This window comes from Lissotriton vulgaris, chromosome 2_2 (genome assembly GCF_964263255.1).
Source record: "Lissotriton vulgaris chromosome 2_2, aLisVul1.2, whole genome shotgun sequence".
Classification (NCBI taxonomy): domain Eukaryota; kingdom Metazoa; phylum Chordata; class Amphibia; order Caudata; family Salamandridae; genus Lissotriton; species Lissotriton vulgaris.
The window spans coordinates 62457572-62481945 of NC_141688.1; positions in this window are offsets into that span (position 1 = coordinate 62457572).

Consider the following 24374-nt stretch of genomic DNA (forward strand, 5'->3'; position numbering starts at 1 on the left):
TGGCAGGGGCCTGTAGCAGCACTCAAAATGGCCCCCAGCCACATGGCCTGTCCCTCCCCATGAACACCCCCAAAAATCGAAAAACACTGCAAAATCAGCACAATCCCATTCCATCCATGCCCTCCATGATGTTTAAGTTCAAGACACCCCACAGAAAGACTAGGCCCATGCAAGACTCAATACCCCTGGTGAAAAGGCCACAAGTACAGCCCCAAAAAACGAAAATCACTGAAAAATCAGCACAATCCCATTCCATCCATGCCCTCCATGATGTTTAAATTCAAGACAACCCACAGAAAGACTAGGCCCATGCAAGACTCACTACCCCTGGGCATAAAGGTTGATAAGTAGGCAAAATGGTTGCAGACCTAACAACAATGCCTACATTCAAAATGGCCACTTGCCTCCCAGCACATGGCCAGGGCCTGTAGCAGCACTCAAAATGGCCCCCAGCCACATGGCCTGTCCCTCCCCATGAACACCCCCAAAAATCGAAAATCACTGAAAAATCAGCACAATCCCATTCCATCCATGCCCTCCATGATATTTAAGTTCAAGACACCCCACAGAAAGATCAGGCCCATGCAAGACTCAATACCCCTGGTGAAAAGGCCACAAGTACAGCCCCAAAAAACGAAAATCACTGAAAAATCAGCTCAATCCCATTCCATCCATGCCCTCCATGATGTTTAAATTCAAGACAACTCACAGAAAGACTAGGTCCATGCAAGACTCACTACCCCTGGGCATAAAGGTTGAAAAGTAGGCAAAATGGTTGCAGGCCTAACAACAATGCCTACATTCAAAATGGCCACTTGCCTCCCTGCACATGGCCAGGGCCTGTAGCAGCACTCAAAATGGCCCCCAGCCACATGGCCTGTCCCTCCCCATGAACACCCCCAAAAATCGAAAATCACTGAAAAATCAGCACAATCCCATTCCATCCATGCCCTCCATGATGTTTAAGTTCAAGACACCCCACAGAAAGACTAGGCCCATGCAAGACTCAATACCCCTGGTGAAAAGGCCACAAGTACAGCACCAAAAAACGAAAATCACTGAAAAATCAGCACAATCCCATTCCATCCATGTCCTCCATGATGTTTAAGTTCAAGACACCCCACAGAAAGACTAGGCCCATGCTAGACTCAAATACCCCTAGTGAAAAGGCCACAAGTACAGCCCCCAAAAACGAAAATCACTGAAAAATCTGCACAATCCCATTCCATCCATGCCCTCCATGATGTTTAAATTCAAGACACCCCCCAGAAAGACTAGGCCCATGCAAGACTCACTACCCCTGGGCATAAAGGTTGAAAAGTAGGCAAAATGGTTGCAGGCCTAACAACAATGCCTACATTCAAAATGGCCACTTGCCTCCCTGCACATGGCCAGGGTCTGTAGCAGCACTCAAAATGGCCCCCAGCCACATGGCCTGTCTCTCCCCATGAACACCCCCAAAAATCGAAAAACACTGAAAAAGCAGCACAATCCCATTCCATCCATGCCAACCATGATGTTTAAGTTCAAAGAGACACCCAACAAAAAGACTAGGCCCATGCTAGACTCAATACCCCTGGTGAAAAGGCCACAAGTACAGCCCCCAAAAACGAAAATCACTGAAAAATCAGCACAATCCCATTCCATCCATGCCCTCCATGTTGTTTAAATTCAAGACAACCCACAGAAAGACTAGGCCCATGCAAGACTCACTACCCCTGGGCATAAAGGTTGAAAAGTCTGCAAAATGGTTGCAGGCCTAACAACAATGCCTACATTCAAAATGGCCACTTGCCTCCCTGCACATGGCCAGGGCCTGTAGCAGCACTCAAAATGGCCCCCAGCCACATGGCCTGTCCCTCCCCATGAACACCCCCAAAAATCGAAAATCACTGAAAAATCAGCACAATCCCATTCCATCCATGCCCTCCATGATGTTTAAGTTCAAGACACCCCACAGAAAGACTAGGCCCATGCAAGACTCAATACCCCTGGTGAAAAGGCCACAAGTACAGCCCCAAAAAACGAAAATCACTGAAAAATCAGCACAATCCCATTCCATCCATGCCCTCCATGATGTTTAAGTTCAAGACACCCCACAGAAAGACTAGGCCCATGCTAGACTCAAATACCCCTGGTGAAAAGGCCACAAGTACAGCCCCAAAAATCGAAAATCACTGAAAAATCAGCACAATCCCAATCCATCCATGCCCTCCATGATGTTTAAGTTCAAGACACCCCACAGAAAGACTCAGTCCACCCACCACTGAGTACCCCTGGGCAAAAGGCCCCAAAACAGCCCAAAAATCGAAAATTCCAAAATTGTAGTTGCAGCTACTGTAATGCCCCAAACAAACTTACTTGTAAAATTTCTAATCCAACAGTGATCCAAAGAAAGTCAAAAAGGCCTCAAATCCAAATATCCAGCAGCATCCACAAAAAGTAATCCTTCCAGCTCCAGATCCAAATGAAAAGTGACCAGGAGATGGACAAAGCACTAAGAGGAGCCTGCGGGACAGGAACAGGAAGTTGAAGACTGTGGGGCACTTCCTTCCTCCCACCCCCCTCCCCCCTCCCCAAAATGGACTCCTCGCTAAAAAAGTGCAGGCAAATGTCAACCTAAGGAGTTATTCAGATAAAAATCATCATTTCAAGAAGGTTTATGTTGCTTGCTGGTGGATTTCTTGTGCAGAATTGCAAATTTTATATTTTCGCTTGTGCGAGATTGTTGCTGCTCGCCGCATCTCAAATCTCGCAATTGCGAAGTACCGCGAGACGCGATCTCGCCGTACTCGCGTTGACAAACTCTCGCTGTGCAAGTTGGCAAGCCGCGATGACGTAATCGCCCTCGCCAAATTCCCGCGGGATCCCGCAGCAAGATCCAAAATGGCGCAGCACTCGCAAAATATCGAGAAAAACAACTTGGCAAACGATGATAAACGCTGCACGCCGCAAAATTGTATCACCAAGAAAAAAAAAATCCGCTGCGTGCGAATTTGCGGATTTTGCGGGAAATTCGCAAATCTCGCGGATTGCGAATTTACCGAAAATCCGCAAAATCCGCGAGCGTAACGGATTTTCCGCCCATACTTACGTGCAACAATGTTGCACTTTCAATATTCTGCAGACTCTGCCCTCTTTTACCAACAATGTATCAAGAGCAAGTCGATTTTGTAAAACCATTGATCTTATCGCAACCAATTCAGTATTGATCATTAAAAATCCTCCAGCAGTGTCAGTTGATAAGCGATCCACCACTGTTCATAATTTGTAGATTCTTTGAGTATTCAGAACCACTCCTACTGAAGGTATCAAGGCACTAAATATATCACCTACAATTTCGGAAAAACTAGCTCTTCTTTACGTATTAATCCATTAGCTTCTTCATTGCTTCCAGTGATTTTATTTACATGATATACTTTTGGGAATACTATTCCAAAATAGCAATTTCCATACCAATGGTCAGCCAATTTAAAATATGCTCTGTTCCCGCAAATGTAATAAATTCCAGGAAACACAGGTTTAGTTCCATCTTTGAATCCGCAACCCCCAATTACTTTACAATTATGTTCACATTCACTGAAACCAATGAATATATTGTTATAATAACTTGTTCTCTCCCTGTGGAGACAGCGTTTCCCTTTCTTTTCGAAATCCAGCAACATAGCAGCATGAGTCTTGCCATTTGAGGTAAACCCTATATTCTCAGCCCATTTAGGAATCTTTCCTTTCTGTTCAGTGGCTTTTCTCTGGAAATCCTGTCTCCTCTTCTCAACTAAAGTCAAAAATATTTTCTCCTTTTCGGGTATGTTAAATTGTTCTTGTGTGCTTCAGCTATAGCTATTGTACCTACTGTTAGGAAATATTTACCCTTATAACATGTCATGTCACTTTTAGTATGTACAGGATCCAGGTTACTACGTATAGGAAGTTCAGAAAATATCACATCTGAGTTAGAATAGTAATAGTGTAATGGTCCTTTCTTATAAAATAAACAAGCTAAAATACTACATGAAATACCATATGTCCGGGGCAAATGGTGGTATGTCACACCTTCTGCAACAGATCTGGGTAATTTCATTCAAACATAACAATCTCTTATTTCCATGGCTTCGACATAGTGTACTAATAAGTTAGCAAATACGTTCAAGTGTGTACTATTTCTAACTCTACTATAGTGTAATCCTATCTCATCTGATTTTTCAAAATCTATCTTTTGCTGTCTGAGACTATCCATCCTGTCATGTGTATTTATCCTTTCAGGTACATCCACCTTCTCATATATGTTAGTGTTATTCTTCATGTCTCTACTCATTAAATAAGGAATAGCTGCAGTCAGTCCGAGCCATACTATGAGTACTATTACTATACTACATGTGCATATTCTACAGCATTTTTTTAAACAGTTTCTTTTTGGTCTTCCATTAACAGTATGATCAGCCATTACTGACTTAGGAGACTTAACCCCTCTTTGTAACTTTTCCACAGATTTTAACCTGTGAACTTTTCAAGTTGGTATCACTTCTTTGTCGGCTTGTTCAGCAACTAATTTGTCATCACTTTCGCCACTAATTTCTAATTTTTCGAAATCTTCAAGGATGGCGTAGGTCCATTCAGGGCCTCTGAACTTGTTATTCAGGCTTTTCAGTCGTGGACTTCTCCTTCTTAGTTGTTCTGTGGATGGTCCAGCTTGACTTGATATTTCGTTTACTTGCTCTGGTTCTTCATTTATTGCTTTTTAGGAGACATATCAATCTTTTGACAAAACCAGGCCACTTATCTCCCTTTCTAAGTCTTTTAGCTGGCACTGTGCTTTGAGTTTCTTCAATTGTTCTTTTATTTTATTTTAGTTGTGGCACAATGTGTACATTTTCATCTTCTGTATCCCTCTGTATCTGACTTTGTCCAGGTCTTGTTTCTGTTTCTTCTGCCTGGATACTAATTTGGCCTTGTTCAGGAGTGTGCTGAATTTGACTTTGACTTTGTTTGCCTTCTTCTTCCTGAACATGTTTTTCTACACCTATCTGGTCCTGCTCAGGTATCTCGATCTCTTGTTCTTCTTCTTCCTGAGCCTTCGCCCTAATTCCTATCTGGCCCTCCTCAGACTCTGGAGCTGTGACAGGTATCTTGAATGTCTGAGTATATTGATCTCTCCTTATCTGTTCCTCCTCAGAATTACTATTGGCTTTGAGTTCTGTAATCTGAGTATATTCTTCTATTCCTGACTCATCTTTACTATCGCTCTGTCTATCTAGATAGGTTTGACTTCTGCTTCTTACGAAATCTGCAGGAATGTCAATCACTGGAATTCATTTATCCTGACTAGTGCTCGGTTGTTCAACATCAACTACTTCGGAATCAACTTCTTGTGACCCCCTCAGCTACACAACCTTCAGCTTCAGTCTCATCAGGTTCGGTCACTCTTTTGGTGTGACTCGCATGGATCTAATTCGGAATTCCCTTGCACTTCACAGCTGTAGTGGTAACCAATATCACTTGTTGTGGTCTTCCCCACCTTGGAGCTAGGCAAGATTTTTGAGTATCTTCCTTTATCACAACCCAATCTCCTGGAATCAGATCGTGTGCTGAAGTTGATTGTCTGGCGACAGTGTCGTCTCCAACCTGGTGAGAGATAGAACGCACTTGGTCAGCCAGTTCTTTGTAGTACTCCAGTACTAAGTCATCAGATATATTTATCAGCTTGTGTCCTGGCACCCAAGCCTGCCTCATTGCTCTTCCCATGAGTATCTCATGAGGACTCAAGCTTGTGTTTCTGTCTGGGATGCTTCTGAGTCCAATCAGAACAAGAGGTAAGGTATCAGGCCATTCCAATCGGGTAGATTCATATATCTTTCCCAATCTTGACTTAATTGTGCCATTCAGTTGTTCTACGACTCCAGAAGCCTCTGGGCAATATGCACAGTGACGCTTTTGCTCAGTTTTGAATGCTTCACAGACAAGACCAATTATTTCATTATTAAACCCTCGGTCTCATTCAATTGTTTCTGGAAAACCGATACGTGATATGAGTTCTCTAAGTAGAATTTTAGCTATAGGGATGCGATAATTTCTACAAGTAGGGTAAGCTTCCACCCATTTTGAAAATAGGCAGACAATGAAAAGAACATATTTCAGTCCTCAAAAAAGGGGTAACTGTATGAAATCAATCTGTAGTCGTAACAAGGGACCCTCTGCCTTTCCAATCTTTCCTGGTAACAGTTCAGTTTTCTTCCTAGGATTCATTTACTGGCAAACTAGGTACCTCTGGCAAAGACTCTCTGCTACATTCCTCAACTTCGCATTGAACTAGATTTGTCTGAACAACCTGATCATGGCATCCCGCCTTAGGTGGGAATCTCCGTGATACATCCTAGCCATAGGAGCAAGCATACAGTCTGGTAACACAGGCCTACCATCAAGGTAAATAATGACACCATCTTCATGCCTTCTCTGACAACCTATCTTTGCCCATTCTTCCCTTTCCTTCTATTCTACATCATTTTGCAAATCTCTCACTTCTTCCCACGTTTTCACTCTTCCAAGCAACATAAGTTGGCAGCTGTTTCCACTCGCATCAATTTTCTTGTTTATTGCCATTATATTTTTGGTGCAGTATTGGGCTAATTGGTCAGCATATTGGTTACCTGCTGTCACTCTGTCGTTTCCAGATTGGTGAGGAGCACACTTGACCACAGCCACTGTTTCTGGTATTTGAATTGATTTTAGCAAGACTTTCACTTAATTTCCATTTTTAATAGGAGTACCTGATGAAGTCAGAAACTCCCTTTGCATCCAGAGTTGGCTAAAGTCATGCACAGCCCCATTGCCGCACTGGCTATCAGTGTAAATGGTTACTTTAAAAATTTTCCCAATTTTGCAAGCCCTTGCCAATGCAAATAATTCTGCTACTTGTGCAGACTTGACTCCAGGTAAATAGGATGCTTCTACTGGACCCCATAAAGTATACACTGCATAAGCAGCACACAATCCTCCTTCCTCGTGTCGCATACATGAACCATCTACAAATAGCTCATGCTCTGAATTTATTAATGGCTCTTCTCTTATGTCTGGGCGAGGTTTGGTACAGTATTCTGTAAGGTCAATGCAATTATGTTCAATCTCATTTTTGACTTCTGCAAAGTGTGAGTCAGGTAATAGTGTTGCAGGGTTCAGAACATTACACCTAGCAATGGTCACATTTTCTGCACCCAGAAGAATTCGCTCAAAGTTGGTCAGCCGACTAGGAGTTAAATAATGAGTTTTAGTTCTTGTTCACAAACTCACAACTGCATTTGGAACATACACAGTGACGGGATGTCCCATAATAATGGACTCACTTTGCTCAAGGCTCATGCAAGTTGCAGCTACTGCTTTCAGACATCCTGGCAATGCAGATGCCACTGGATCCTGTGTGAAGAAAAATATGCCACAGGATGTCTCATTAGACCATGTGTCTGAATCAGAACTGAAAGTGCACTATTGTCCCGTATGTTACAAAACAGTGCAAAATCTTAAGAATAGTCAGACATTCCTAATGCTGGAGCTGAGCACAGACAATCTCGTAGTTTTCAGAAAGATGACATGCTTTTGTCATCCCATTCTACTGGGTCTTTTGATCTTTTCTTTGTCATTTGTATCAATGGTTTTGCTAGGACTGCAAATCCCAGAATCCACTGCCTGCAATAACCTACAACTCCAAGAAACATTCTGATTTCTTTTTGTGTTTGAGGTAGAACAATGTTTACGATTATTCTGATTCTCTCTGAGGTAACGCTTCTGACACCTCTTTCTATCTGGTGCCCCAGATATTTTACTGATGTGGTGCAAAACTGCAGTTTCTCAAGTGATACTTTGTGTCCTCCTTCACCCAAATGATTCAGTAAAGCAATGGTATCAACAACACAGTCATTTCGAGTTTTAGACGCCACCAGTACGTTGTCTATATACTGTACCAGGACTCATTGTCCAGGTAGTACCAAAGATTCAAGTCACTTTTTTAAATTCTGATTAAAAATCGATGGGCTTTCTGTGTACCCCTGAGGGACACGGTTCCAAACGTAGAGATGGTTGTCGAATTTGAACGAGAAAAGATATTTGCTATCTGGATGTAATGGTATAGAGAAAAATGCGTGACACAAATCTATTACAGTAAACTAGCCTGCTGCCCACGGTATTTGATACAAAATCACAGCATGGTTTGGCACAACTGGACAACATGAGACAACAATTTTATTAACCTTGCTGAGGTCCTGTATGACCCTGTATTTTCCGCTCGGTTTCTTTATGCCGATTATGGCTGAATTACCCTGACTGCTCAATATCTCCTGCAAAATGTCTGCTTCAACTAGGCGCTTTATTTCTGCTGCAACTCTTGCTTTTATTTTTGGGCTCATTTTATACTGTCGAATATTTGGATAAACTGCACCTTCTTTTACTGTTACTTTTATTGGGTCGACATTTGCCATTAATCCTAAGTCCTTTCCTGTAAAATCCCACACATTAGGATTTACCATGTGCTGTATGGGTAAATCTTCCAGAGTTAACTTTTCATTTTCAGGTTCCTGTTTTGCTAACATTCATTTATAAATTCCATCTTCATCTGGGGTTTGAATTTCAACACCACTTGGTGTGCAAAAGATAGTGCAATTCATTTTACACAACAAGTCTCTACCTAATAGGTTTACTGGACTGGAATCGCATACAACAAACTTGTGCATTTCTTTGAAATTGCCTATTCTGACTTCCATTGGTTCGGTTATTGGGGTACTAATGTGTTTAATAGAAACACCCACTACTGGGATCGCCTCTCCCGAGAGGGGTAGTTTTGGAACCTCTGCTGTTCTCACTGTAAAACGGGCAGCGCCCGTGTCCAATAAAAAGTTAGCATAATTTCCTTCAACTTTCCCTTCAATATATGGACCTGACTGATCTACTGGCAAGGATTGTCAAGAATATGCTCCACAGGATCCGGTCGTTGCTATTAGGGGTCCACCTCCCAATGTTACCAACACCCTGATATTAGAATACAGGGAGTTCGAACCATTAGGCGAGAGATAAAAGGGAAGGGAAAGGAACTGCTGGGACAAAGGCTCTGAAATGACACAAGAACACAAGTTTATACAAGGCATACAATCCAATAGCTACTCTCATAAATTATCGCTTTGAGGACAATGTCTAAAAACCCTTGGACACACCTGAACAACGAGCTAGCAAGCATTCAGCAGTTCAAGAAAGGAAACAAGAATAATATATAAGTCCTGTTCTCTGCTCTTGAGCTTAGACCTCTGTATCCAATTAGGTTGAGACTTCACTGGCAGTCTATAACCATTGAAAGTTCAGCAAAACATAAGACCTTATCACGGTTCCTAGTTCCTGGAATATTGTATAGCCATATTCCACCTTAGATAAAGGATATATAGTGTATTCCAATGCAGCTTATAACACACACGGCAGAACGTAGTAGCCACCACAATTCTCCGCTGTTTCACTGGAGAAAGGAACATACACAGGATACACGGCAGTAAGTGGTCCCCAAACACACCTTACTCCGCTACTAACGTATAATGATTAATCATGAACGGTAACGCGTGGCCGAAACACACTGCGTTCCGCAATCCGGAAAAGAAGAATCCAATGTCACGGCAACATGTAGTGGCACCACTATGTTCCGCAACGTATCCAAATATGAGACAGAGATTATAACAGTAACGCGTGGCCAGCCGTCACACCAGGTTCCGTTACCCCCCAAGGCGCAGCCGTGCTGAAAGAATGCTGCAGTAACAGTATCAGCCAGAGAAAACGAAGCGTAGCCGGTAACTCGTGGTCTGCCGACACACAGCGTTCCGTTACTGGGATGAAGGCGTAGCCGCTCGATGTTCACTCACCAAACACGATGTACCAAGGAACCCAACGATAGACAAGAGAACTGAACTCTCGGACTTCATCTCCGTAACTGGGAAACAAACAGAATTACGCGCATTCGCTTCAGCACGTGTGGTCATTAAGTACCTCCCTCGGAGAAGGCTCATTGGAAATGTAGTTTTTTGGCATTAGGTAGGCGCAAAAGGAACCTGAAACCTGACAAGGATGGTCCAAGTAGGCACTCCTCGTCCTCCCCTCTCAGGTACCGTTAGAAACTGTCTTCATCAAAGTATGTGTCACTCAAAAGAAATTGTGGTGTCACTTTGTCCCTTTTACCACTTCCCTCCCAATTTGTGGTATCCACACTGTATGGGGCTTGACTCCCAGAATTTGGCATAGGCGCTAGTGATAACTCGTTCTGTATTACAAGTTGCTGTTGCTTCCTTGACACCCCATTCTGTGTCTGTGAATTCAAATTTTCAGTTTGGACAGGGTTATTATTCAATACAGCTTTACACTCGTTCTACCAATGCCCCAATTTTCCGTACACGTGATAGGGAAACTTCTTTTTGGCTTCATCTCTGTTGAATTTTCCTCTTGGTTTACCCTTGCTTCCACCTCCTTGATTCTGACTATTTTTCAATTGATTTAACTGGAGTTCTTGTTGCTCTGCTAACTTTACTTGTGCCTACATTACTTTTTCTTCTAAATTCTTTCGTTTATTGTCAATTTCATCTTCACAGGATTTTGCATATTTTGATATTTCATCATTTGGTTTGTTCTGTCAACAAATCTTACGATCTTTAATCATTTGCGAGATTTCTGGTTTTAATCTTAACACAAAACAATATCTAAAATGGGTCTTATCTTGCGTGCCAATAGTTTCCAATCCACTATACTGCTTGAATACCTGTAAAAGTAGTTCATAATATGCATGTACAGATTCATCTTTATTCTGAATCGTTCTGTCTATTCTAGTCCAATCAGTTTCCTTAAGGGCTACATTTCCTTTCAAGTACAATATTACTTTATTATATATCTTCATCACTTCATCTGATGGCGCTCCTGTTTTTGGATCTCTATGGTACTCATCATTAGACCAATCAACTGCTATTTTACACTGTGTCCATAGATCTACAGGAACAACAATGTCAAATAACCCATCCAAATCTTTTAGCAACACTTTCGAGACCTTTACACATCTTTCGACCTGGCTGTACCACTCTACGGGTTTCTCACTAAGTTTTGGGAAATCATTTGTAAATGATAAAATATCCTGTTGGGACCATGGGAAATGCACATAACCTCCTCCTGGCATTTCTCTCATAGGGCACATCTTTTCTACCTTTTCTGGTTCTTTCAATACATATTCTGATACAGTACTTTTGGGCTTCTTCCTTTTTCTTTGTCCATCTAACTTTCCACCTTTCTAAATCACCCCATTTTTGCAATAGTGATAATAGCTCTTTTATTTACAATTTACAACCCGACACATTCAGGTTTTCTAAACCTTTGTCGGAAAATTCAGCTCGGTAAGGTTTCTTCAACACTTTAGATTTACCAATATCAATTCCCATTTCATTTGCCAAATTCGTTAACTTTTCATGGAACGCTTTTGTATTTCGAGTGATACTTCGGCATATAAAAAACAATTCATCTTCATTCAATGTATTTAATCTATCTAACCCCACGTTTCCAGCAAGGAATTCTTCCAATTCAACTCTTAATTTAAAAATATCCAATGCTTTTGGCTGTGATTTTGGCTTTTCTATTTCTCTGGACCATCTCTCGAATTCTTCTGGGGTAACTACAGTACTACTTCTTGTACCTGAGGTTGTTTCCATTCGTACCTCTCTAGAACTTGCTGGAGTAGTTTTCCTGACTGAGCTACTTACCGGTTCTCTTATAGGTAAATCCATCATAGGAATTTTCAACTCACATTTACTTGCTTAATCATCCACTATTAATGTTTTTTTTCTTGGCTGTACTACAGGTGTAGTCAGTACACGAGGTTTAGGACTAGTCTGTTTATCTCCATACAAGGGAACAACAGGACCTGTAGACACTGGAATTGTTAAGGCTTCGGGACTTGTATTTAACTGTGTAGTTTTCTGAATTAATTCATTTCTCTGTTTATTTATTGCTTCTCGTTCCCTTTTCCTGTAACACCTTTTCTAATGAAGTCTCATGTATTACTTACGGAACCAAAGGTGGCTTTAAGAACGGAGCACTAGGATTAACTTGGTTTGGCTCCTCATTATAAGGTGGCGGATTTTTCATTAATAAACCCTCCAGGTAATCATCTTCTGGTTCAACACTAGTCATTAGATTTTTCTTTTTTTCTGTAAATTTACTTCCTGATGGTTCTTCTAATGAAAATATAGGATATAATCCTTCTACTAACATAGATTGTCTCCATTTCTTCATTTACTTATCTCTGGTTTCTTTGGGAAATCTGGGATAAAATTTACTCCAATTTCTGTCATTTCTGGGTCTATCTCGCTCAAAAGCCTCAGTTTCCCATTCTTCTAATGCTTTGTACTGGGTCAATCTAGGTCTGGGATCTAATTCATTCATTTGAGTCCTCAAATTATACAAAATTCTACCATTGAAGGTACCATTTTCTGGAAAGGCCAAAATTCTTTCTTCTTTACTATATTCCATCCAGTTCTCTAACCACACACAAATGTGGTAGCCCCTTTCAACCATCATGTATGATGTGGGCGTATTTGGTGGTTGAATACTAATCCCTTCTCTGGTTTTAATGACTTTATCTTTCTTAAAAAAGTTCTTAATTCTCTTGACAAATGACATTTTTCTTTTATCTCCGTACATGATATGAGGTCTTCCTCTTATGTATTGTTCTTGCGCAAAACCCAAGTACTTCCTATCGGGTCAATTTCCTATTATTGCTGGGTCTAAATGCAACACATATGTTGATACTGCTTTACTTCTTGATGACACTCAATTGTTTACAAAAAGCTTCACCAATACCAACAAGTCTCTCAGATTTTTTTTTATACTTTAAATGCACATTTCATTAATTAACACGTAAAACATTTGCCACTGTGCCTGAGTGACTTATTCAAAGAAAAGATGATTGCCCTCACTACGAGTAAATCCCTTCCGCTTCCGCTTCACATACTACAAGTAGATCCCTTCCGTCTACCTTTCAAGCAAGCATCAGAGAACCTGTTACTCCCTTGAGCTGACCCTTTCTAGGTGATATAAGGCCAAAGTTTCGAACCCCTTTGCTGTCAATCAAGCTCAGAAGAACCTGTTACTTCTTCAGTGTGACCCTTTCTAGGTGATATCACACCAAAGTTTTACTAGCGAACTCTTTGCTATCAATTATTCACACATTTATACAGAAAGTCCTAAATATTGCTTCTGGTTTTACATAACCATACACTTACTTTTACAGGCAAGTGACCTCACTGCAGTGTGGCTTCCATTTACCACCCGCTATTCTATACCCAGAGATTCCAAAACAAACATATAACAGGTACGAACAAGTTTGGTAAATACATAAAAATCAATATAAACTCAAATATACAAATGCAATTCAATTAACCAACTAACTACAACTAACTACCTATCTAAAGTAAACCCTAACCATAGCTCTGCTACCAAAGTAATACTGATAGAGCGCGGGCTCACCTGTCTGTTTTACCATACTCACCTGGGCCCATAAAAATCACATACACACTTTGAACAGGTGAACCTCAGCTTCTAACCACATACAATAATTTTCCTTTTTAGGACCTATACCACTGACTTACAAATCCAAGCCACCAGTACCTAGAATCCTAAGGGATCAAAGGTGTTAGAATAATAGGCATTAAATAACATTTGTGTTTCATAAATAACCACAAACTCGCGAAAGGTTTAAGTTCTTTATCCTATGTAAATTCTTAAATGTCTGAAACCATAATAAATCAATAATTGCTCGATCAGTTAGAAGGATGAAGATTGAAACGAAATATGCAATGAATTGGAAAGAAATGTTGTTAAGCATTTAAACATAGGTGGTAGAAAAGGTAAAACAGTACAATGACAAACCCACACTTTATAGTTACCTAGAATGGTGTGAAGACCAACCCTGGCAACGTGCTGGGATAAAGGATAGAACCCCAAGATTGCAGGTGCCAGCAGGAAAGAACAGGTGCAGACCAGAATCAGGACAGGTACGGGCCAAATTGAATCAGGACAAGACCAACACAGGCTAAGACTGGCACCCCCAGCTAAAGCGCAACGCTTGCGTCTGCGCCTGAGTTCTATAACCCAATCGGGGTCTGACTGTTGGCTGCAGCAACAGTCAGACCCCGATTGGGTTATAGAACTCCTTCCCAGAACCCCGATTGGGTTATCGATTCTTCTGACAGAGTGCTCCGCCAGCCCCTCTGCTCTATCGTTGGGTCAGTGACAGGTCAGCTATTCGGACAAGTCAGACAATCTAACTAGCTAAGCCTACCCTAGTTATACCATTTTCCAAAGCAGTGTACCACCCCCCAATGTTGCAAATGTGTGAATCCCCAGTTTTGATGGGACAAAAGACGAGGAGAGGTCATCACACCATAATAATATGAGGTCACTTCCATTCGGTATTTAAATTAACGTTCCCACCCATCATTTTATTTTCCCATGTACTTTTATGCCACCCGGCAGTGAATGTATCAATGACAAATACAATGTATTACCATTTGTACAATTCAGCTTCCTCTTGTAGGGTTGAAGGGTCAGTTTCCCAGGCTCATTTTCTAGCAAGCCAAGACGTGGCTTCCATTCAATGTCCTGAGTCGAGGTTTCCTGGACTCTTGTGCGCATGTGCAGTGTAGGTTTTCAAAATGGAGTTTCAAACACATCTCAGGCCCAGAAATGCAATAAATGTAAAAATAGAAAAGAAACAGTTTTAGAACACATAAATAAATGAATGTTCTGTATACCACTTATCTCTACACTATTCCCATTATTTTATTTTAACTATAGCATTAAGTAATAGGCAGAACGAACAGCTTAGCAAAAGCAGCGATGCAAGCTTCTTGCACGTTAAGACACAGAGCAGCCATCTTAGTTCTAGTGCACAAAAGCAAAAGTTTCCCTCCAAGCAAAGAGATACGTCATGTCATGTGAGTGTGGCAGACGCATGCACAATAGAAAATCCTGTGTAGCCGTGGCAATTTTAGTGCAAGCGAATTATGATTAGTGAAACGACATAGGCGAGCTTCCCCTAGATACTAAAAATGTTGTGTAGTGCAATATTAATAAGACAAGACATGTTAGTTGGTACATTACGAGTTATTTAACGAGGGTTGAGTACAAGCAAGTCGCTTTAGGTACGCAACCGAGGAATCGCAAACCAGGGATTGCGTCATAATACTAGGCATGGGAGGCGTGGGAGTGGCGCAGCAAGGAGAAATACTTTTACTCCTCCTGTTTTTTTTCCACTTTCTATGCTTGATGCATTCTGCAGCACGCACAGAAAGAGGCAAATTACATGAATTATTGGTTTTTTTTGCAGGAAGGTGTTCCTTCATGTACAAAAATAATCATACCCTCAATGCAGGCACCCTGGCAACATGACGCAAGGGTGTCAGTGTTGGAGCACGGCTGCTGCTTGTGCCCTGGCGCAGGGGAGAAGGACAGGAATGCGCTGTATCTTATAGATACAGCGCATTCCTGCCATTTTCTTTTGACACACGGCAGTGCAGCAGAAAGGCCTACAGCACTGCAGTGAATCAAATGTTTGTAAATGAGTCCCTTAAAATCTCTTTGTGTTTATCAACTGGTCTTCCTTTTACTAAATTATTTTGAATTTGATATTAACAAGTACCAGAGGCATTTATTTGAGGTACATTCTAAATTGAATGTTGTAGTGGACAGTGATTTATAAATTGACAACAAATATGATAGGAAAATCTGTCTAATAATTTATTAGCAATAGGTGAACTATCTTGTACCAGAGCTCCCTTGTTGCCATGGCATTAGGGGCCCTGGCCTGCTAGCCTGAAGCTCTGTGAAGTTTGGCGATGTCATAGTGTGAATGATGTGTTCCGCATTGTGACCTGTTCAGCATAAGCAGTAAAAAGACCTGTTGATTCAAGTCCCCAGTGTCTCGCTGCTTTTCATGGAGTAAGGTCGCAGCATGCTGCTTTCTGCGAATTCACTTGACAAATTTTATTAGTAAGTTTAACATCAATTTTATTGATCAGGAGTATGTCCCAGCACAAGATGATATAGAAGTTCAGTGGGCAGTTATGTTTACCTAAATGAAAATTGCATGTTTTAGAAGATTTTAATCAGGGCTGTTGTAAAATGACTTTCTGATGTGCCACTACTTGCCTGAACTTTTTTAAACAGCTAGAAAGTTTATGTTTGTGAAAACGTGCTGCACTTTTTAATGCTAATCGTTGCTGGAAAGTAATTTCTTACTTGTGAAAGTCCACTGCATTTGTTCTCTGATTTTGGAGAGATGATGAAAAGTCTGCCACATTTCTATGTTGTCAGATTCCACGGTATGTGGGATATGGGATGTAAATTTATGAGACTGAGGTCTTTTCATATAGTTATTGCAGTTACATATGTGCATTGTATGTGTGGAGTGCTGTCTCTCGTATTTGACCACCTTTGCTGAGATTGATTGCTTTCACCAAAATGCACTGCAGTGGTGAAGTTATTTGTTTTGGTTGTTTTTTTGCTGATGGCCGATCAGCGATAGCATTCCTACCAGGAATGGCCCCCTTAACTATTCCTTCACAAACGACGTCCCCTGGAGTGGACACTTAGCTCTGATGTGCTGACAGTAATAGAGGGCAGCGTGTCTTAGCTATACACTTATAGGTGGTCCGAACAATAACAGTTACGACAACCTGATGTTCTACCCTGCCTTAGTCATTTGTTGCAAAATTCAACAGCCATATTTACAAAGTATTGATGTGCGGCCCTATGCCAATTTAAAAGGACAGAAATACACTGCATTTACAAGATACAGTGCATTCCAATTCTTTTATCCAGTGCCAAATCATAAATTGCAGATGTGCGCTAACGCAGGAACCGTTGCACCATGGTGCAAGGTGTCTGTGTTGTTGGCATGATTATATTTGTGCAGCAAGGGACACCTTCCTGCATAAACACAGTCACAAGAGGTGTTATCCTCTTTCTATGTGTGCTGCTGAATGCAGCACACAAGGAAAGTGGAAATAACTAGGATAAATGTAAACATTTCTTCTCGCTATGTCTGATCTGGGGAGGCATATGTTTTTTGGCACTGCCGCAGATTCATGCTATGTTGTAAATCTGGGGCTGTGTCAAAATCCAAGGCGTTGCATGGGAACGCCTCCCTTCCAGATTATATGGTAACGCAGCGACTTGTGCTGTGTGGTCTTTCACCTTATCTACAAAGCCAAGAAAAGCCACGCAGAGCGGCTTTAAAGGGACTTGTAGATATTGGCCTGCACTGTGCGCTACCAGAGCATTAAAAAAGTGATACTCCAGTGGCGCAAGGGGCTTGTAAATATTCCCCGAGTATTTAATTTCAAATCATAGTTGTGCTGCACTGGGGTGTGTGCCTGTAGCTGGCTCTAATGTTCTAGTTTTCTGTGATAAGCACAAATTTGCTTTTCTGAACTGAGTTGCTGAGTTTTTCAGTTGTCACAGATGGTTGGGCTATCAGTACAGGAGGTGGGAGATAAGGAGTTTGGTTTCATTCACAATTTTGGTTTGGCGGCATTCACTGAGGAGCGAGTTGTCTGGAGCTACTTGACCTTCATAACACCACTGTTGATGGATATTTGCATCAGGTTGATTAATGTGTACTATGTTTTTTCCTTTTCAAGGGTGGCAAATATAATTTGGTGTATGAGATATAATGTACAAGGCATTGGAATCCCTAAAAAAGCAGATTGATACTCGCATATTTAGAAAGACACGGGGCAGAAGTGACTTTTCTTCAACAATGCCCCTGATACCTTGGGACAGGGCTAACTTTGTGCATCAGTGGGGAACCACACATTACTTTGCTTCCTACAGCTCATACATCGCTAGAGTTGTAGTTTTAATCCATCAAACATTGCCTTTCTCATTTAATTATATTCATTGAGACTCCTTGGGCAGATTAATTTATTTAGCTGGCTTACTTTATGAATTTGCCATCACAGTCAAAAACTCCTACACACCTAACTTTGACTTCTAAAGTTTTTTGAGGACGTTATGCAGGGTTATCGTAGACATGGTGACATGTGTTACTTGGGGGTTAAAACTTTAACCTAGTTCTTAATTCAGATCTCAATAGCAGACACAGAGACATGACTAGTGCCCCCAGTGCCAGTGCACCATATGCCTTGCAATAAATCCTTGAGCATGATGGTTTAGTGGATGTATCGTGTAAGCTGCGGGGGGAAGCAAAGGCATACTCATAGTGCTCCGCTGCCCACAACACATATTTGAGGACTGATTTCTTGGTGCAATCCCCCAAGGAGGTCCCCTGGGTCCACTCCCTTTGTTACTAACCCTGCAAATTCTCCGACCACTCATCCGTTGTACTTGCCATTATTTTACCCGACTTACTATAAAGACATGAACCTCAGGTGTTTCCATCGTCAGCATTAAGGGACGCAGCATTCAAAGCAAAGGGGACGGGTCATAGTTGAATATTTTGAACAGAATGTAGGGTCAGTTGCTTCTTATCAAACAATCTTGGAAGCATTTAAAGTTTACATATGATGGACAGCAATCTCAGAGCATACGAAGTCCTTAAATCCATGTGGACCTGGCTTTGGAGTCTTAAGAGGGAGTTAAAACGGTTAACTGACAGAACATCTTCCCCCAAAACATCCTCATACCCAAATATCGAGTTTTTAATATTGATGTCGAAAATATTGACATCCTATATTTATAATTGTAAGTACTAATTAAAAAAAGTATATAGAGGAGAAAAATATAGTTGTACAAAATATCGATTTTAATATATATAAAAATAATATTAAATATATAAAAAATAAAATAACTTGAAAATGTATTGGATTTAATATACATTTGAATAAATATAACAAATGAATTTAATTTAAACATATGTATATAAAATGTAATATATATATTTATTTTAAAACAATTTGTAAACTATTTTTTATTATTATGAAACTGTATAAATAAATATATATATACAAAAACACCAATACCATAAAATCTAATGATAAACATTATATTATAAATTAAAACATTAAACTATTTTAAAGTCTTTACAATAACATGTTCAACTTCAGTGTATACAACAGTAGAAAAAGTGCTGGATAGCGTATGGGTAAAAATTACTATTCCCACTCCAGTGAGTGCAACAGTAGGGAAAGTGTTTGATAGCGGAGGGGTAAAATTACTATTCCCACTCCAGAGAGTGCAACAGTAGGTAAAGTGTTGGATAGCAGATGGGTAAAAATTACTATTCCCATTCCAGTGTGTGCAACAGTAGGGAAAGTGCTGGATAGCGGAGGGGTAAAAATTACTATTCCCACTCCAGTGAATGCAACAGTAGGGAAAGTACTGGATAGTGTAGGGGTAAAAATTACTATTCCCACTCTAGTGAGTGCAACAGTAGGGTAAGTGTTTGATAGCGGAGGGGTAAAAATTACTATTACCACTCCAATGAGTGCAACAGTAGGGAAAGTTCTGCATACTGTAGTAAAAGAAATTACTATTCACACTGAAACACCTAAAAAAAAATATATATATATATATTAAAAAATCAAAAATATAACAAAAATGAATAATCAATATTCTAAATTAATGTTTGAAACATATAAAAAGAACACATATAACAATAGTAATTACATATAACAGAAGCTTACAAATACTATATACAAAAAATAACAAAAACATTTACCAACACATATTTATTTTAAAATACTTACAATAAAATCAACTAATGACAAAATAAATGTATTTATATAATTTCCTAACATATAACACCGTACTAATGATAGAACACTTCACATTTCTTAATTACATTTATTTACATATTTTACATAATTAATAAACAATTAAAATAATCTTACTAATACATTTTTTAAACATTAATCTACTACACACACTTTAACACTATAATTTGCACAACACAAACTAAACTAAACTATAAAATAATAAAACACATTTAGAAGTTATCTTAAAATTATAATCAATTACTATGAAAAACTAATAATTATATTATTAAACTGTATTTAATACCCACCCTTTACCCCTTTAAAAAATAAATGTAACAAAAAATATTCAAAAATTACCCAAAATATGAAAATATTAACATTAATTAACAACTATATATTAATTAAACACAAATTACTTCCCACCATTTACACTTGCAAACACCACAACACACACTTAAAATTAATTTGACAGTTACCATAATTAATGTACAAATTAATTAAATTTAATTAACAATCAAATATTAATTCATGAATTTAAATGAAATTACTTTCCGCCATTTATATCTACAAACATCGCAACACACACCTAAAATAAAAGACATAATTACCATAATTATGTAATAATTAATTAATTGAAATGTAATATTTATTTTATTTATTAATTTATTTAAAAGGTTTTATATTGCGCTGGCTCCATCCGGGGGTAACAGAGCGCTTTACATTGGAATGACAATAGTACATGGAATACAAAACAATGGTGTCCAAAAGAAGCCTTCAGACATGACAAACTTTGAGAACCACATTGAGTAAGATAGCTTGACTTAAAAAAATGCAAAGAAGTAGCAATTTACAAAACAACAAGTGAATAGAGTAATTACAAATTATTACACAGTATAAAGGAGGTGGACTCATTTTTTGCGAATAAGGAAGGGTTGTGCGAGTGAGAGAAAGGGGGTGAGGGGAAGTGTTCAGAAAGGGGTGGTAGGGTGGAAGAAAAGGTGAAGATGGGTAGGGAAGGGGGTGAATAGGTGGGGTCGACACAGGAGGAGTGAAGAGAGGGGGAAGACGGGGTTTCAAGAAGAGGGAGTATAACAGGTATGGTATGGGAAGGATTAAGGACCCTGATATTTGGTGTGCAGGCTCATTTTAAGGTCTTTTTTTAAACTGGCGTATGAAGGGTTGAGTCATAGATCTCTAGGGAGGGCAGTCCAGATGCTGGGAGCCTTACCAGAGAAGAAGCGAGATTGCATAGCTTTCTTTTTTAACAGAGGGGGGCGAGGAGGAGACAGTTGGTGCTTCTCATTGGTCGGGCACTGCCCGCTTTATTGAGCTTGTTTGAGAGGTAAAGCAGGGTCCTTTGATGAAGGGCTTTGTACGTAATGCAGGCTATTGTATTGGAGGATCTGCCTTCGATAGAAAGCTATTCAAGGGTCTTAGGAGCAGGCGAGATGTGGTCTGAGCGTTTGCAGTCAGTTGTAAGCCTGACCGCTGGATTCAGAACGGATTTGAGGGGGGCAAGGTGGACTTTGGGAGATCCAGAGAGTAGCCATAGCCAATTTTCGAGAGGACTAGAGATTGGACAACAGATTTGAAATCTTACAGTGGAATGAAAGGTTTGATTTTTTTGAGATGTGAAGCGTGAGAAGTGCTCCGTTTCCTGAATTTTTATATGGGAATTGAGGGTTAACTTACTGCCACTGGTGATGCTAAGGGATTTTACTAATTCGGATAAGGAGAGCAAACAGTTTTGGGCATTAAGGTCAGAGATCCATGTTTGGATGGGGAGTGGGTTGTTTTTAAGAGAGAAAATAATGATTTCAGTTTGTTTGGTTTGAGTTTGAGATGATTTGAGTAGAACCAGGTTTGTATATTAGCCAGGGCAGTGTTAAGGTGTAGGACATCTAAGTGGGATTTTATTTTATAGTACAGTTGGGTATCATCGGCATACAGGTGACAGTTAATACCGTTTTTTAAGTAGGAGGGTAAGGGGTTCAATAAATAAGTTGAATAGAGCAGGATAGAGCATAATTCCTAGGGGAACATCAAGGGAGACAGGAGTGGGGCTAGAGAGACAGTTTTGGATTTTGATTTGCTGTGTTCTGTGTTGGAAATAGGAGGTGAACCAGTTCAGGACAGTGCCATTAAGACCGAAACTAAGTTTAAGTGTATTGAGTAAGGTTAAATGGTTAACTGAATCAAATGCTGCAGAGAGGTCTAGGAGAATGAGTAGGCAGGTCTCACCATTATCCAGGGTGTGGTGGATGTCATCAACTATATTTAGCAATGCAGTTTCAGTGCAGTCCCCTTTACGGAAACCGGATTGTAGATGGTCGAGTAGGTTGTAAGTGTCAATGCATTTATCCAATTGAAGAAGGGCACATTTTTCAAGGGATTTTGAAAGAATGGGGAGGTTTGAGATGGGGTGAGGGTTATTAGGGTCATTGGGGTCAGCCTTAGGGTTTTTAGGAATGGGGTTGATTCGTCCGAGTTGTAGGTAGACGGGGACGCACCCCGAGGAAGGGGAAAAGTTAATGAGTTTGGTCCAACAAGGTACAATGATGTGCTAGGTCTTGGACAAGGGTAGATGGGGGTCTTTGTGTGAGAGGGCGGTTTTAATTTTGACAGGATGTTAAAGACTTCTAGTTCCGAAACGGAGTGGAAATTCTGCTGGAGGCATTATTGTTTAGCTGTATTTTGTCAGGATAGGTTTTAGGAGTGCTTATTGAAAGTTGGTGTTGGGGGCGGCAGGGGGCAGGATCAGGTGGGAGGGTGTTGGAGTAGTAACATGGGTATTTTGGAGGTTGGGAGGGATCTGAGTTAAAATGAAAGATTGGTCAATTTTGGTGATTTGTTCGGAGAAAAAGTTAGCAATTTCTTCACATTTGTTGGAGGAGGCCGTCAAGTGGAGGGGGCGGGGGAGGTTTGGTTTCTAACAATGTTGAACAGTTCTCTGGGTCTATTTTTGGCATGGGCGAGTTGTGAACGAAAGAAGGATTACTTTTCAAAGAAAATGTGTTTCCTGAAAGTAGATCTAGCGGTTCTCAGGAGGATGAGATTGGAGGGGGAAGGGTGTTGTCTCCAAGTTATTTCAGCCAGTCTGATAGCACGTCTTTCATTGGTGAGGGCTGAGTCAAACCATGATTTGGAAGGGATATTTTTTTGAGATTTTAGTTTGGATGGTGCCAGTTGATCTAAAACCTCTGAGACAGTTTTATTATAGTGATCAGTGAGCTCATTTGCATTAAGAGAGGGAGGGGTGCAACTAAGTTAAGCTTGGAGTTTGGCCTCCAGTACCCCAGGGGTGATAAGATTAAGGTTTCTGGTAGAAATGTTGGTTTTGTTGTTTTTAGGTGGGGGGCAGGGCTAAGAGGGAGATCATGAACAGCATGAGGTGGTGGTCAGACCAATTGACAGGGATAATGTTGGATAGGGATGCCAAATCATTTGCAATGTTGGCATCAAGAGTAGCCCCTTTAGAGTGGGTTGGGGAATGGCAGAGTTGCTTGAAGTCATAAATCTCAGGAAGGTTATTGAGAAGTTTGATAATAGGGTCCTCGTGTACATTCCAGTGAAGGTTTAAGTCTCCTAGGAAGAGATTTATAGAGCTAGAAAGTGATGATTGAGTAAGAAAGGTCAGATAATACCCCAGCGAAGGGAAGAGGTTTACCCGGAGGGTGATAGATGTTGTGTAGACGCATGGGGGAAAGTCTGTGTTTTTGATTAGGGAGAGCTAGAGTTCGCTTTTAAAGATTATTGCTAATCCACCTCCTATTCTCTTTGGTCTGTCTTTTCTGATGATAGAGTAACCGGGGGGGGGAGGGGGGGGGAAATAAGTCAAGGATGGGTGTTGAATGATCATTGAGCCATGTTTCCGTGAGGAAGGCGACGTCTACATCTTCACTAAGGATAGTTTCGGAAATTTTGGTCGCATCTTGAACCGCAGAATGGCAGTTCACGAGCATGCAGGCCAAGGGCTTAGGGTTATTTTTTGGGGGGGGCACGAGTGAATGGCAGAAAGTTGAGAAGGGCGTCTGGGGGAGGCAGGAGAGGAGGATATTCTGCTGGTCCCCATAATAACAGGGATGTTGGAGTGAGGAATGGCCGTATCCTTAAGTGAGGTTATTGGGCGGGTAGGAGTTCCAGATGCTGGATAGGTTAGTGGTGGAGTGGTCACTTAAGGTGCGAAGAGGTCTATGTGTATGATTGTGTAGTGGTGTGGTTTTCCAAGGTTTAGGATTAGTGGGTTTTTGAGGACCAGCTGTATGGTGAAGTGGACCAGAAGCGGCGGGTTTGGGGGTCAAGGGAATTCAAGTCTTTGAAATCCTCTCTAAGCTGGGCGACTTCAGATACCAAGTAAGCAATATTGCAGTCAATGTTGCAAAGTGTCTGAGTTAAAAGAGTGAGGTGGGATGTAGTTGAGGCAAGAGGTGTGTTCTGAGTTGGTCGGGGGTGGTGTTCTGGTGTTCGGAGAGGGTCGGAGGTCTGGGGGGGCGAGAACGGTGCTGACGTTGTGGGAGTGAGGAGGTCTGTGGGGGGAGGGGAGTTCTGGCAGACAGGGAGGGGCGGTACATGGGGAAGGACGGGATAGTTAAAGAGGTAAAT